The sequence below is a fragment of the Scyliorhinus torazame genome, unplaced genomic scaffold (genome assembly GCF_047496885.1).
Source record: "Scyliorhinus torazame isolate Kashiwa2021f unplaced genomic scaffold, sScyTor2.1 scaffold_1700, whole genome shotgun sequence".
Classification (NCBI taxonomy): domain Eukaryota; kingdom Metazoa; phylum Chordata; class Chondrichthyes; order Carcharhiniformes; family Scyliorhinidae; genus Scyliorhinus; species Scyliorhinus torazame.
Genome location: NW_027309427.1, coordinates 23,071 through 34,582, shown reverse-complemented (window position 1 = coordinate 34,582; position 11,512 = coordinate 23,071). Strand labels below are relative to the sequence as shown.

The following is an 11,512-nucleotide window of genomic DNA, read 5'->3' as shown; positions in this document are numbered from 1 at the left end:
TGACATGTACGGGAGGAATCCAACGTACAAAGTTCTGTACCATATTGACTTGCCATGTTCATGTCTTGCTATGCGAGCTTTCTTTCTTTTTTGTTACTGGGGGAAGGGGGGGGGGCTGGTTTGTTTGTATGGTTGAAAATTTTGTTTAAAAATTCTTAATAAACATTTTTTTTTTTTTTAAAAAGGGAATGAACTTCCCCAGAAAGTTCACCATCCCCAGGAAGTGGAGGACCGCCTTCTTGTCCTCTGGAGTCTTCATCGTGTTAATTGCCTGGACTTTGTCTGAGTCCGGCTGCACGCCCTGTTGTGAGATCTGATCGCCCAGAAATTTAATTGACGACCTGCCAAAGGAGCATTTAGTTTTGTTGAGCATCAGGCCGTTGGCATGTATGGGCCTGAAGACCTGCTGCAGACGGGCAACATGTTCCTCCGGGGTCGTGGACCAGATGATGACATCGTCAACATAGACCTGTACACCGTCAATGCCCTCGAGCATTTGCTCCATTACTCGATTAAAGATTTTGGAGGCCAACGCAATGCCAAATGGCATTCGGTTGTAGCAATATCTCTCGAAGGGAGTGTTAAATGTGCATAGCTTCCAGCTGGACTCGTCCAGCTGGATCTGCCAGAAGCCCTTCGATGCATCCAGCTTTGTAAAATATCTGGCATGCGCCATTTCACTCGTCAGCTCCTCCCGCTTCGGGATTGGATAGTGTTCCCTCATAATGTTTCATAGATTATCATAGAATTTACAGTGCAGAAGGAGGCCATTCGGCCCATCGAGTCTGCACCGGCTCTTGGAAAGAGCACCCTACCCAAGGTCAACACCTCCACCCTATCCCCATAACCCAGTAACCCCACCCAACACCAAGGGCAATTTATCATGGCCAATCCACCTAACCTGCACATCTTTAGACTGTGGGAGGAAACCGGAGCACCCGGAGGAAACCCATGCACACACTGGGAGGATGTGCAGACTCCACACAGACAGTGACCCAAGCCGGAATCGAACCTGGGACCCTGGTAAAGCAATTGTGCTATCCACAATGCTACCATGCTGCCCACGTGCTGCGCTTCAGATCTTTGGGATCGATGCAAATGCGTATTTCTCCCGAGGGCTTCTTGACACAGACCATCGAGCTGACCCAGTCGGTTGGTTCCGTCACCTTGGATATTATCCCTTGATCCTGGAGATACTGCAGTTGCGCCTTCAGACTGTCTTTGAGGGGCGCTGGCACATGGATGACAGGCATGGCATCAGGCCTGAGCAGAATTTTATAGCGGTAGGGCAGTGTGCCCATCCCTGTGAACACATCCGGGTACTGCAGTAGGAGCTCCTCAATGGCAACTTGCAGAGTGTTGTCAGCTGAGGACATGGCATGTACACGCTGAACTAGCTGGAGGAGTTTGCATGCTCGGGCACCCAGCAGAGAAGCCTTGCGGGGCTCGACGATCTCAAACCGCAAAGTGGCCTTGACGGCCCTGTTGGATACTTGCAGGTGACAGGACCCTAGCGCCATGATGGCATTCCCATTGTATCGAGCAACTGGCAAGCCGGTGGAAGAATGGTAGGCTGCCTCTGGATGCAAGCCAGATCTGCTTTGGATATTAGGTTGGCCAAAGCACCAGTGTCGAGCTTGAACCGGATGCTACAATTGTTGACCTGTACTGTGGCACGCCACTTGTCCGCACAATCCATTTTAAGGATGGGCGTGTGTGTTGGTGAAAGTGAGGAGGCATGGTTATGCATGGTGATGATGCCCACTCGATACGTGGACTCCGGGCAGTCGTCCTCTGGATCGGTGATGGGATTTGGTTCCAAGTCCAGCAGCCCTTGCTGCACACTTTGAACTCGTTTTCGTTGGACCTGGTACCGCTGGCCCCCTGTCGGAGGTGCAGATCTGCACAGAGCAGCATAATGGCCAAGCTTCTTGCAGTTGAGACGTCGCTTGCCTCTCGCGGGGCATTGCCGTTTTAAATGGGCGGTGCCGCAGTTGGGGCACGTCATTACGTCGACGTCGTAACGTTAGGCGCGTCGTCGCGCCTTCGCAGTGCGGTCAGCCGCCACTCACACCTACGCAGTGTAATCTTCGGCCGCTTCATTTTCCCGACCGTGGTGCGCATGCGTGGGAGCCCTGGAAAAGCGCGCAAAATGGCCGTCTTCATCGATGCTCAGGCCCCACATTCAGGCGATGGCCTGTACACTTTCAGCCTCGTGGGAGGCGAGTTGGTCCTGCTCTGCCGACTTCAGGCGGGAATAGCGACTTTTCGCCAGTTCGTGGACTTTGCATGTCTCGATGGCCACTGGCAAGGTCATATCTTTTATTTTTAGGAGCTGCTCTGATCCCTGATGAGGGAATCAGCGGTGTCTCCGTAGTTGTAGGACTGCGCTAGAATGCGAAGCTGAGTAAAAAAAGACTGAAAAGGCTCGTCTTTACCCTGAAGGTGCTGCTGGAATACTTAACGCTCAAAGCTTTTGTTTGTTGCGACCTCACAGTGACTGTCGAATTTTGCGAGGACAGTTTGGAACTTTGCCTTGTCCTCACTATCCAAGAAAGTGAGCGAATTGAAGATTTGGATGGCCTGGTCCCCCGCGGTAGACAGCAGCAGGGCAATTTTTTGCGCATCGGAGACACTTTCGAGGCCCGAGGCCTAAAGGTATAGGCTGAATTTTTGCTTGAAGACCCGCCAGTTGCCGCCAAGGTTCCTGGAGATGGGGTGCTGCGTATGTGCCTGGATCTTTTCCATGCCACAGGAAGGTAGTTGCTGGTCTTCAGAATTTTCAACAGTAAATTACTTCGAGGCAGTAGCCACTTCTGGTATCATGTCGTGTTGTTGACCCTGGGGTGACACGGATTGCACACGATGCAATTAACTGATCAAGTATACACCAAACGAAGGCGTTGGTTCAATAAAAGATTTCTTGAACTCTAGCAACAAAACTCACAGTTGCCTGTGGGTTGACTCTCGACTACCCTAAGTAAACTAAAGCTAACTATCTAGACCAGGCTAGTTCTGATCCACGTGTTGGAGGTGTTGAATGATTTGTACACCCTGACTATCACTGTAGCTATCACCAGTGGAAAGAGGCAGAGTGCTGATGCCTCGTGTGTTTTATAGGTGTAAGCCCCCCTCTGGTGTCCTGTCTTGTGATTGGTCGTGTTCTGTTCTGTACATTGATTGGCTCACCTGGGTGTCTGTCACTGCCTGCTTTTACCTCACTATGTGCATGTGTGCATATTATGATATGCACGACATTGATGGTCATACGTTCAGTAATCTAGACGTTAAGCTCTGGAATTCCCTCCTTGAGCCTCCTCACAGCTCATTACTTTTAAAACCTACCTCTTTTACCAAGTTATAATTAGCCATCCTAATATTTGCATCTTTTTGTTTGATCGCATTCCTGTAAAGTGCCTTGAGGCATTTCCCTAAATAACTGACACAGCATAAATGTAAGTTGTTATATGTTAACTCAAGTGCATGGTTGTCTTTGCCTCATTTTCATTTCATTCCCATATCTGTGCCAATGGGCAGGGTCAGAAAGATTTGGTCCAGTATCTGAGTAATTTACTCAAAACACAATCCTGTGCCATGTATTCTAAATTCTTGTGGCAGTGTTATTCTGCATGGTTTGGGCGAGGTTGCAGTTTAATAGTCTGTACAGTTATGTCATTGTTTGCTGGTGTCTGAAATCTTTAACATTATCTTTTGGAAACTAAGTTCTGTTTTTAGCTATTTTCTCTTGAGCATCCTAAATGCTCTTTCTGTGCATTTTCTATTAGTTACTAAAATGTTTGGCTCCTTTTTTTCTAGTTACATTCTTTTTCTGATCACCTCTGTCTTTAATTGAGTTATTGTTGTAGGGAATGTTCTTTTGGATTAACATTCTTGTTTCCTCGTTGGAAAGTTGTATATCAAAATTATCCCAAAGAACATTTATATGGTTAGATTTTTTGCTTATTACCTAGCCATGTGAAAAAAGAAAAGCAATATTAAAAGTTCAGTTTTTCCACAACATAGCAGTTTAAATTCATTATAAAGGGCTTATGAATTATACTAGTAGAAGACTAAAATGCTATTGTAAAACTTGGAAATTTAAGGTGGTAACTTCTTCAAAAACTGCTGTTTCCTTGTTTTCACACTCTCTTCCTAGGTGACTCGATGGTATCCCGATCATTTGGCCCCGCAGTGCTATGGCTGTGAAAGTCGATTTTGGCTGGCTAGTAGAAAGCACCACTGCAGGTACTATGCACATAAAATTGTACAATTTAGCTAAATGGGGTTCTTTTGTCTAGTTTTGTCTTTACATGAAGTGCTAGTTACCTCGAATTGTTATTTAAACATAGAAGTGGCTATAATTGAGAAAATGGTGACAATCTGTGAAAAAGATCCATTGTATTTGACAGATGGTGCAATACCACTAAGTATACTAGTTGCCAAGGATTGTGCATTTGTGGCATTTATGACCATGCACATCATGGGATGGGTCCACGTTATGATTTGACAACATTTCATTTTTTTTTTTTTTTTTGTAACTAGCTATAATTTTAAGGAGAACTGAAATTTTAAATTAAAAATGTATATTTTGGTAGCTTACCCACTAATTCCAAATTTACCACTTTATGCCAAGTAGTTTGAGCCTTCTTAAATGTAGAGAAATTAAACTTGTACATTAGGGAGGTTGTGTTGTTGATCCTTCAAGCAGTTCACTCTCAAAGGTTCATTCTCATCACTTGCATACAGATTTCCACAGGACCTTTTCACTCGGCAGACTAATGCAAGTAACAGGTTTTTCCCTGTAATGTTTCTCAAACCAAAGATGATTTCCTTTTGAGGGGTCCTGCATATTTCAAGGATCTACAAGTCATGGTCAGCGTGTATTTCCCCAGAAGTTTCAAAACAATCCACTCAGAAGTTGGAGCTTTAAAAATCCAGAACTATCATAACCTTTTTAAACAATTGACTGATTTAAGAGGGATGCAGCCACTACTTCCTTATTAGTTTTTTTTCATCCCACTTACATGCTTGTTTATGTGGATGTACTATGCTGTCACACCAGCTTAAACTACTGTCACTTCCAGTTGTCCCTGCGAGTGTGGAAGGTTATTGGTATAAATAAAATATTTTGCTCACTGGAGCATTGTTTGATAACATGGTATATGATCTACCCATCCTGCTATAAAATGGCAAAATAGGTTTAAAGTAGATAGCATTGTGAAGCAAGACTCTTCCACCAGTGACCCACAATGTGCTGGGATGCATATTCCTTTCTGAATGATGCATGCGCAGCAAGTTGCGTTACAGTGCAGCTTACTGGTTCCATTGGACCTCTGGCACTACATAGGAATGTTCCAAATGTTGACACCAAGCCACATTAGCAGATAAATAGAGCTTATATTTATGTTAGCACCTTTCAGAATGTCCCAAATTGCTGCACAGCCAGATAAGTACTTTTGCAGTGTATTCCCTGTTCTAATGTGGACAATGCAGCTGCAGTATACGCACTGGAAAGTCTGACCAACAGCAATATGATCATCACAAACTATTTTTTTGTGATATCGATTGGGGGATAAATATTGGCAGGGAGAATTCCTCCACCTTTTGAGAGGGCAAGTGATCAAAATGTTGATCTTTTTAGAGGAAGAGGAGGAGAGATTTAGGAAGAGAATTCCAGAGCTTATGACCCACACAGTGAAAGCACGGCCACCAATAATGGAGTGAAGGAAATATGGCGTGCATGAGAGGCCAGCATTCAAGGAATATAGAGCTCTTGGGTTGTATGGCTGGAAGATGTTACAGACAAAAGGCATGAAAATGAAAAATATTTATTCACCCATCACCCTTGTACTTGCTGACCTACACTAGCTCCTGGTTCAGCAAAACTTCAAATTTAACATTCTCTCATCCTGGTTTTCAAATCCCTCCATGACTTCCACCCCCTCCCTATTTTTATTTATTTATGGTGTGTGGGTGTTGCAAGCTAGGCTAGCATTTATTGCCCATCTCAAGAGCAGTTAGCCCTTTGTTCCTCTGGCATCCTGTAATTCTCCCCCCACCCCACCTTATTAACTCAACTGATAGCTCTCTCATTCTGACACTTTTGAACTCCCCTTAACTTAATTTCCTTTCTCCCTGCCTTTGGATCCCTTCTGAAAACCTAGATTTTAATCATGCCTTTGGTCACCTGACTCCACACTTTTGCGCAGTACCTGTGTGTATTCCTCTGTAAAGCCTTGAGATGTTTTCTACATTGAAGGCAGTACAGTGTATAATTGTAGGATGGTGCTTAACATATCTTACTTGTCACCCTGACTACTTTTTAGAGTGAGCATTAAACAAGTAACCTTTTTGGAAGGGATTTTTCCAAATGTTGCTTCTGCTTTGAGAATTGATACTACATTGAATTAGCCTCCTCCTTTGATAATGATATTATTGGCAAAGTAATTTAATTATTTCTAATATGCTTCTTTCATTGTAAAGTAGCAGCATATCGTTTTTCATTTGTTTGTATTCCCTCGCTGTTACCCTGCTGATTTGCACCTTTTCCTTAGTTAGTTTCCCTCTGAGCTGTTTTTTCCATCTTGCAGGGACAGGGAGCCTGTTGATGACACATGGTGAGCATTTTCAACAGTCTTCTCTGTCTCTTGTTTGTCTTCATTTCCTGGTGATGTTGAATTAACATTTACTTATGCCTTATTAGCTGAACATCTCAAGCAATTTTAAACCATACTTAATTAAAATCAGATTAATTTAAAAGTTCAGCAAAGAACTTCACAATTCGGGTGTTATCCAGGCACTTAGAGCCATATCCTCATCTTAAAGTTATGCAACTTGCTGAGCAAGAAACGGAGTGACATACCTGGATTTGACACCCATGTCCATTGCACACATTTAATTACATTAAATGAATGAAGCCTTTTGAATATTTTTCTATTTGTAAGTTCACAGCACACACATATTTTGACATTTCATCACATTATGCTTTGAATCAGTTTGATAATCATGGTTGTACCAATTAGGGATCTGCATTGTGATTATTAAACCTTCGTTTATCCATACATAATCTGAACATTGTTTATTTTTTACTGTGCAGTCTTTTTACACTTTTCCCCAGTCTTGTGACCTAATTAAGAGACTGTAGTAACCTTGTTATCAGCAGGAAATATATCTTTTATCTCAACTGGCTTTGAAAAGTTTTTGTTTCAGCTTTCTACATATTAGGCTAATGAATATTGGTGGACTGCATGTTAACCTTCAAAATAGATCTTTTAGTTTTAGTTGTTGGTTGCAGTATTGTGACTTTCCCTTTTTATTCCATAAAGTAATCAAATAACAGATGTGTGGTCATTATCAACAGTTGCAGTGTGAGAAGTGTGTTTACCAACTGATCCATTCATTGGATTCAAGTGTTTAACTACCCAATATCTTGTGTAATGAAACTTTGGACCTAATTTCTGTTGCAAAACATGTACATTTTCTATATAAAAATTGTGCCAGTGGCTCATCTAACCTAAAGGATGTGCAAGGTGTATAAAATGATTTAAATTGAAAAGGTCTATACTTCTCCAGTTCAATTTTTATGCCGCCTCCCCACCCCTCATTTGGAAACTTATAAGTTTCACTTTAGTTCCACCCTAGGAAAGATCTCTGCAATTGAAAGCTCTAATCTTTCACTTGACATAGAGCACCCCATTGAAGTTACAAAATGCTATCACATGTTCAACCATTTTCACCAGTGATTGATTATTAAATACTCGTGAAAAACCTCTGTTTGTAATCCACTATAATTGTTACTTCCAACATTCATGACTTGGGAGTACATTTAAAATGTGCCTTTTGTGAGTCAACTCATCAATTTGATTGCATTAGGGCTGTGAGGAAAGGGCAGGGCAGTGGAATAGTTAGATTTCTCATGCAAACTCCTGGCACAGTCTCGACGGGCCAGATGGCTGTGTCTCATGCTGTAGCCATTCTATGATTCTATTGATTGTGTACCCATTCAATAACTGGTGCTAGTTACACTATAAACTGTAACAGCCTCCTTCAAGAGCTAAATTAATGTCATATGTGAGCTTCGTATAAAGGTAACCTGATGTCGCGCCAAAAAAAAGCAACCGAATCGTATTAAACGATTAACGCATACTCTATCCTGAGAACTCGTAACAAAAAGAGAGAAGTAAGAGTTCTATATGGAAATAATGCCCTCCCTATTTGGAATTAGCTATTTTAAATTATTTAAATAAAGATTTCTTTAAAATTTGGGTTTTGATTTTCTGCTGAGTGGAGCAGCTTTACTAATATTTTCAGAATCATCAGAAGGGAAATACTAAAACTTGGGCTTCATTTGCTTTACTGAAATAATTCTTGGAAATGTGAAAGAGGATCACTGTTTTATTCAAGAAAGTGTTTTTGCCTTTGTATTAATTTTTCCGTCAATTCAAGTATTTGGTAACTATAAAGCTCATGCATGCAAAGTCACTAATTATTGTTCTAAAGCTGAACACTTTATTTTTAGGCGTTGAACTTAATTAATATTTGAAAATTAGCCTTATATTTTTGACAAGTTGCATGCAAAACGATGAAACAAGATCTTAATTAACAACCTGCCTATTTGTTCCTTCAAAGGAATTGTGGGAATGTGTTTTGTTCAAGTTGCTGCAACCAGAAGATCCCAGTGCCGAGTCAGCAGCTTTTTGAGCCTAGCCGTGTCTGTAAATCCTGCTACAGCAGCCTTCAGCCAAATGGGTCCCCGCTGGAGATGGAACTGGACAAACCCATTGCAGCTACTTCAAACTAAAGGCAATGCCTTTCCTCCCACAAACACGCACATTATGGGACGGTATATAAGGAGCCAAGCACTTTGGTTACTGTGCACTTGAGATAGGACTGAATGCACAGTGTTGTTTGGAAGTTCTAACAGGATGTGGTGGATGAAGACATATTTGGATAAAATAACCTAAAGCTGTTTTGAAGTTTATTTTATGGTGGCTTGTGGTGATTGGGATAGTGTGGGCAGTGCAGTATATTACTGTATTAACCAAAGGCCTTAGACTTGCAGAAGTGGTAAGCAAATTTGTTGGGCAGTTGCATCAGTGCACTACACCCTCTACAGGCTTAATTGAATATGTAACATCTTAAAATAGATCAGTGTTAATTATGTTCCTTTTATTTACAAAACAGATAGAGTTTTTGGCATGTACAGAGAGTATTATAAATGCCCTATGGTTACAGCAAAAATGAATTTACAGTGAGCTGATGGGCACTGAAGGAATGAGATATTTAAGCTTTGTTTACACAATGTATTGTAAGCTCAAACACTTTTCTCTACTATTTGAAACAGAATTTCTTTTGAGCTTGGTGAATTAACCTTTTTCTGCTGTGATTCTGAAATGCAAATGAAGGTTAGAGGAGGTCAAGAAATGTGAAGTTCTAGATAGGTGCCATTGGTTATGATACGGGTTTCTGGGACTGTGTTTTAAATGCATATTTTGACATCTTCTTGTCATTTCATTTTTTCATGCAAGCACTTTTTTATTTTTCTCTTTGTATATAAAGAGGTCAAGATGCTGTTGCTAGCTATATAGCACTCTTTCCTGAAAGACATTAAGTGCTCCTTGCCCCACCATGAATAGAGATGTTTTTCCAATTTTGTTTTTAAAAGCGGCAAATGCTGTAGGCGTTTTTTTCAAAGATGTAAAGAAAATTAAAAGTTCAGCATTTGTATGAAGCTTATGCTAACTCTTATCAATTTTGTTACTTTGTTAATAATAGATGAGCAGTGTTTAATATATATATAATATATATATATATATATAATATATATATATATATATATATAAATTGTGGGCCAGTTGGATATACAGGTAAAAACACCAAGTGCTTTTTCCCCACTTGACTTTGAAAATTAACCTCATGGTTGGATCATTAAGAATGATGAGCTAGAAGGTAATCATTTAGTGCATTTTATGCAGACTCTTTCCTTCTCCCCCTCTTTTGTTTAATTCTCCAGTGGTAGATCAACAATCATTGCAGCACAATTTGGATTGCAAAGTATCTTCGTATCAGCCACATTTTCCCCACCACCAAGAGGTATGAAAGATCCATTTAGGGACACAACAGCAACTGATGTTTGTAACAAACAGGAAATAACAGTTCTAACTGTGTTGATGCAAATTGCAGCTAGGTATTTTCCAGTGCTGTGCTTTTGATTTATTCTGGAATCATTTGTGCATTTTTTTAAAAGCAACTAAAAATTCCATATTATAAGCCTGCCACATCACAGTAGGGCCTCCTCATAACATGACTAACTACACAGAATTCACATTAAAATGTTTCAATGATGAGATGATACGAGAGACTGCACTTTATCAATACATTATTTGCTTTGTTAATATAATGCCATCTTGCAATCTGTAGTTTTTCCATGTCGGTCTTGAAATTAAGAATCCACCTCATCCTGGTGCTCGATTTCACACAAGTTGTTGAATGTGTTGAATACACAAAGTAACATCCTCTGGGGTTTAGAACTGAAGTTAAAATGCTGCTAAAACTTATTTGAACAGTCTGATCTGTTTTTTTTGTCACATCCATTGTTTAAAGTGACTGTTATCCTTCAGTAATCCTTCTGATTGTACACTCAAGTGGAATTTGTAAAGTAGCACTTAAAGCCAGACTTTAATTGCTTTAAGAATTGATGCCACAAAGCTGGGTGTGGAAAATGTAGTGCTTACCTGTTTGTAAGCTTTCATGGCATATACTCTTCTGTAGCCTCAGAATGATTTATTTAAATCTAAATAAATTTGTCATTTTCATACATGGTGTTTATCGCAAATTTGCAGAGTCTGATTTTTTTTAATGCTGCTTTATTTTGTTATGACGTGAAGAGGATTATCACTTGGCTGTTTAGATTCCATTTTCTTTTTGTTTTGAATTGATTTGGATTTGGGTATTTTATCATGTGTACCGAGGTACAGTGAAAAGTATTGTTCTGCGTAGAGTCCAGACAGATCGTTCCATACATGAAAAACATAGAACATGCGATAGATACACAATGTAAATACATAGACATCGGGTGAAACAAACGGAGTGTAGTACTGCTCAGGCGACAAGATGCTTGGAGAGATCAATGCAGTCCACAAGAGGGGTAATTCAGAAGTCTGGTAAAGCACGGAAGAAGTTGATTTTGAATCTCTTAGTGCGTGTTCTCGCCTTTCGTATCTTATTTGGATACAACAGGAGAACATTGGCTGCTTCAATTTGTCATAATGCACTTTGAGGAACGAAGATTCTTTATATTGTTCACCAATCGGCTCTTCTTATTACAAAACAGGTGAGTAATTTATTGAATTCGACAATCTGCACACCTATTTCCTTCATAAAACTTTTACCAGTTTATTTGGCAGGAGAGCACAGAAACAATTAAATTCATTAATATACAAGAAAAGCTAATTTTAAAACTGATGCCTTCTTGAATAGCACAGTACGAAGAGGTCATTGTGACAGAATAATG

General features: G+C 40.5%; 1 long non-coding RNA gene across 1 annotated transcript; it reads left to right on the top strand.

Annotated features, from left to right (window-relative positions):
• Nucleotides 1-144: 144 nt before the first annotated feature.
• LOC140407638 (uncharacterized) lies at nt 145-10,816 on the top strand. Its single transcript, XR_011939737.1, has 3 exons — nt 145-4,245; nt 6,591-6,617; nt 8,629-10,816. It is a non-coding gene; the product is annotated as an uncharacterized lncRNA (long non-coding RNA).
• The last annotated feature ends 696 nt before the right edge of the window (nt 10,817-11,512 follow it).